Raw genomic sequence first — 5,474 nt, 5'->3', positions numbered from 1 at the left:
AGAATCATGAATGGAGAAAGCTCTAAAAAGGTAAAAGTTTCATCACAAACCCTGTCACTGACAAAGGACAAATCATGCACCTTGGTTAATCTAAAACGTCTTCATTGACAGAAATGTTCTAAAAACCCAATTCATAATCTTTTTAGCAAAGCAGAAAATTCATAGGCTCTTAAAATAAATAATCCAAAGACATCGCTAGCTTCTGATAAGTCTAGAGACTCCAAAAATGGCATCAAATTCAACCCTGCATCTCTGTCTCTCGGTGTGGCTTTTCTTTGTTGGTTCTGTGCAGTCGGTTGCTTCCACAATTTCCATGGTCCTACAGAGAGCTTTATCACATAAAACGCAAGAATAATTCTTTTTTACTTCAAAAATTCTAACAAAAGTCTTAGAATAGTTTTGTTTGTGGCTTTAGTCTGTCTCCAACCTTCCAGCGATCTGCATGGGGATGTGCGCTCACCCATTAGTCACAGATGGATGGCATGGCCATTAACAGAATATGACGCGGTCAGCGACCCCTGAACCAGTGGGCTGAGCGTTTGGAAGCACAGCGATTTTCTAAGATGGAATGGATACAAGGTAGAGAAATCAATGAATGTATAATCTCTCTGGCATTGCATGGTTTTGGAAAATATTATATAAATACTGTTATATGACATTACAAAGAAAATAGTTTTCCTCTTCTTAATTCATAGGGAATTCTGAATGTGAGATTACCATATATAATTATCAACACCAAGAATAAATGTAAGTGTGTACATCTATATATGCAACATAAAAAATAGTATATGAAATATATTCAGCATTTGCTTAACAGCAACTAAAGTAAAAATATTTTTGTCATTTTTTTAAACTAAAATTTATATTTAAATCAGTCTTGGTGGACAGAAAGATACGTATGACAAGAAACAATTTTTTACAACCACGTTGATGCTGGTGAAGACAAAGAAGAGCTGTTATTTTACATCATTTGTATTGCATAAAAAATGACACATCCAATAAATATCTACATGATATGCTTCCTTGGTATGTATCTACTTATTCTGAGTTCCACTTTAATTTAGAAAATTATAATAGATATGTAAATTTGACTAGGCATTTTGTAATGTAGGTGCCTAGATAAAATTTAGAATTTTAATGAAAACTCAAGATACTTTTTTTTTTTTTTTGAGAGAGAGAGAGAGAAGAAGAGAGAGGGAGGGAACACGAACAGTGGGGGCCGTGGGGCAGAGAGAGAGAGAGAGATAGAGAGAGAGAATCCTAAGCAGACTCCATACCTTCAGCACTGACCAGAGGTGGGGCTCAAACTCACTAACCCTGAGATCATGACCTGAGCCCTGAGCGGAAATAAAGAGTCAGACACTTAACTGACTGGGCTTCCCAAGAGTCCCTCAAGGTCTTTCTTATCTAACACATTTGTGCCACTTGTCTAGATGTAGTAGTCTTCATTTAGGCATATTCATCCTGACTTGCTTTATTTATTTATTTATTTATTTATTTATTTATTATTATTTATTATTTATTTATCTTTGTATTTATTTATTTGTTTATTCGATTGGGTGAAGTGTATCTCATCAAGAGAGAAAACAAAAGCAAAAAAAAAAAAAAAAAAAAAAAGCAAGGGCCTAGCTGTCCAAAGAAGTCGTGGCTCTCCCCAAATAAAACATTAAGGAGAAAACAGGCATCTGCCAGCCCTTAAGTGAAGTAAGAAGGGGCACACGTGCTCAGTCACTGTCTAGAAACTTCAGATGCACAGTGCTGGCATAATCGGGGGCCCCAGCGATGGAGTGGGGCTCACTCTGGGCCCACAGCCTGTGCAAGGTGGGGCAGAAGGAAGGCCACTGAGGTGGCCCAGAGCTCAGGTGCTGGGTGGTGCCTGTGGCCAGCTCTGGGTTTGAGGGCTCTGGAAGCCAGGGCCCTGGCTGCTAGAAGCACCCTTTCTCAGAGGGGCCACCATCTTGTGGGGCAGGGGCGGGGGCGTGGAAGAGGCGGACATCCTCATCGAAGCAGAGCTCCCGGTAGGTGGCACCAAAACCCCATTTATCAGCTGTTGGCACCGCCAGACAGGCCCTTAAGGGCTCTCCAGGGGATCCAGTCTGCCCGCTCAAGTAGCTAAGGGTACTGGCCGGCTGCTTCCTTCCAGGCTACAGGCAGGTGGCCCCACTCCTACCTCAACCCCCCACCCCCACAGGGGCCCGAGCTCCACGGACTCTGTCACCAGGATGTTCTCAGAGCTGCCCATGCAGATGCCGTGCACAGGGGACACCCGGCTCATGAGCTTGGCTGTCTCAAACACGGCCAGGGTGATGTGGTGACTAACTTGAGTACCACTGGAAGCTCCAGCCTACGGCCCCCAAGCTGGATATGGGGGCATCCCCACCATCTGTCCTGCCCTCCTTGAGGCCTCTGACCCCCACTCGTAAGATGCCCTCATACACACTGTTCCTCGTGCCTTGGCCCAAAGGGGACAGCTGGGTGACGTCGTCCTGCTGGCCCGCTGGAAGCGGAGCTGGCTGAGGTTGAGTGGCCTGGTGCTGGCCAGAGGCCCCTGCCCGGCGACAAGATTGGAGATTTGTCGGGGCCACGGCGGGCAGCAGCAGTGTCGGGAGGAAGGTCCTCACCCGCCCACACCAAGCAGCCAGCGAGGTGGCTCGCAGCTCCTGCAAGCTGGGCAAGGGCCATCCCAGCCCCAGCTCAATGGGGAACACACGCAGGGGCAAGTGATGTGCACTGGCTGTCTGGTGTCCCCGGTCACCGCGGGATGAGGCAGTTGAGGTGGCTGGTGCTCCAGTGTCTGAAGCCCAGACATCCCGTAAGTCACAAAAGTAGGCCCCTGGCACTTCCTGAGGCCTGGTGACTGGCTGGTCACCCACCTCCTGGGCCTTGGTTTTCTTCCCATTTGAGGCAGGATGGGGATTCCTGGTGCTACCATCGCCACCGGGACCCTCTGGCTGGACTGGCTGCTGGTGATTGCCACCAGTGTCTATCTCTGGCACGTCATGAGCAGGGGAGTCTGGTGGCCAACTCAGGTCCAGGCTCTGGCTGGGCCTGTCCCCTGCCCTGGATGTAGCAAGACTCTCCCCTGCAGTTAGGGCTACTAGCTCCAGGGGGCGCACAGGCACGCGCTGGGGGCGAGGCGCCACCCACTGGAGCGTGGTTCGGGACTTGATGTTGAGGTTAGGGAGCGCTGCCTGGCTGGAGGGCGCACACAGACCTGTGGGAGAGGCCAGCGGCATCCGCAAGTGGCGCGGCCGGTAGGGGCGTGGAATGCAGTCTTGGAAGGTAAGCTTCTTGGCCACCTTTTCCAGGGGGGACATCATCGCAGAGATCGAGGTGGCATCAGTCCAGAAAGGCCAGGCCCAGACTTTGGTTCTTAAAATGATGCATCTTCTCCCGGTTCGACAGCTCCCACAGTGATGCCATTCACAAACTCCTGCTTACCCTGCACAAAGAGGCACTCAGAGGAGCCTGGGTTCAGGAGCCGCACCCCTGCTCCGCCGGTTCAGAGCAAGACTTGGCTTCTATAGGCCCACAGCCGCTCACATGGCCGGCTCCCAAAGATTCAGGTCAGTTCCAGAAATAAAACCTCCGGGGAAGTACACTGCCAGGCTCAGGTCTCCGAGACCTCTAATATGAGGTCTGGAGACAGTCAGGTCTGGGTCTGGGCATGTGACAGGGCTGAGACTGACGTGGCGTGGAGTGATGGCGACTTTGTGTGTGACGTGGATGCAGACCTCCTGTGCGGTCAGTGTGGCCTCCTTGAAGGTGACCTCTCGGGGTCCCCCCTGCCAGAGTCAGCCCCTTATAGAAGGACCTTCAGGCTCCCCCTGGTGGCCATGGGTGAGCCTCATCCCTATCAGGCCTGCTGTCCCTGGCTTGGCTTCCCCAAATCACCAGGCAGGCAGGTGTGGTGAAACAGACCTTGGGGTGAATCGTGGCTCTCTGGCCCTCCGTGGGCCTCAGTTTCCCCATTGAAAAATGGAGGTGCTGAGATCATTGCCATGAATAGATGGTTATGACATCTCCGAGCAATTCTGCGCATGACAAGTTCAGCACAACCCCGGGCCCTGGCTCCTGAGACTCCGCCTCCAGCCACAGGCATCCAACGCCCTCCTGACTTGTTTTTAATAACTGGATGGTGGGAGGCACCTGGGTGGCTCATGTTGGTTGAGCGTCCAACTTTGGCTCAGGTCATGATCTCATGGTCCCTGGGTTCCGACTTTGGCTCAGGTCATGATCTCATGGTCCGTGGGTTTGAGCCCGCATTGGGCTCTGTGCTGACAGCTTGAGCCTAAAGCCTGCTTCTGATTCTGTGTCTCCCTCTCTCGCTGTCTCTCTCTCTCTCTCTTTCTCTCTCTCTCTGTTCCTCCATTACTTATGCTCTGTCTCTCTCTCAAGAATAATAAATAAACATTAAAAATTAAAAAAAAAACTTGATGGTGAATAAGGAGAAAAAGATAATCAGCATTTGCAAAAAATTATCAAAATTTAAAACATAGTCATCTAATATTATTGGATTGTAAAGGTGTTAAAATTTATATGATGCTCTCAGGTAAATAATACATCAATATTTTAAATAGAATAAATGAAAGTTTGATAATCAGGTTCTTTGGTGCCAAGAACACATTTAGTTAGCATCAGCTGCATTTGTTAATGTATTGCATTCTCTCTTTCTCTCTGTATATTATGTATACATACATGTATTGGGGACCCATACTCCCACCTGGGTAAATACACATTATTATCCATTTATAAAAAAATCAATATCTATATATAGTATGTGATTTTATAATTATTACAAATAATTTCAGCATAAATGTAAAATTATGAAATACAAAGTTATCTGAAATATGTTACTTCCTGGACAGATTATTGTGATTAATCATGATTTTTTCCTTAACTTTTCAGCTGTCTTTATGTTATTCTAATATATTATGTGGAAATTGACATAAAATTTCATGAAAAATTTAGCAACAATATATTCATTATCATTCTTTGTACTTTTTTCTAGTTTCACAGTTTCTTAAACTAATGCTTGGAATTTAATATATTCCATGAGATATTATTCTAAGTTCTTTAATGTTTTTCTTTCTCTATTTTATAAATTTTTGTTGAAAAAATGCTATATAATTCTGGTTTTATAAAATTTTTCTGGTGTCGTAAACTAAGACCCATGCCAGATAAACACATGGCTAATTTTTATATTCTCAGCATTTTCTTCTCTCATGTCCTTGAATTTTTAGACAATGATAAATTATGTAGAACTCAGATGAAGTCCATCACATTCAGTTAGTAATAATCTATCATAGAGTCCAGGTAACAAGAAGCATGGAGAAATAATTTTTATTATGAATGTCAGTTTATAAAGCTTTACTTTGTAAACATGGAAAGATAATTTAATTTCTACCTCACCCAATGTTATCTGAAAGTTATAGCCTAATCAGTTTATAATACTGATAATAGATAGAGATAGA

General features: G+C 45.6%; 1 pseudogene; it reads right to left on the bottom strand.

Moving 5' to 3' along the window:
• Positions 1-2,112: 2,112 nt before the first annotated feature.
• Positions 2,113-3,972, bottom strand: LOC115293557 (annotated as a pseudogene).
• Between the last annotated feature and the right edge of the window lie 1,502 nt (positions 3,973-5,474).

This window comes from Suricata suricatta, chromosome 6 (genome assembly GCF_006229205.1).
Source record: "Suricata suricatta isolate VVHF042 chromosome 6, meerkat_22Aug2017_6uvM2_HiC, whole genome shotgun sequence".
NCBI lineage: Eukaryota > Metazoa > Chordata > Mammalia > Carnivora > Herpestidae > Suricata > Suricata suricatta.
Note: the sequence above shows the minus strand (reverse complement) of the source record. Positions and strands in the feature narration are given on the sequence as shown.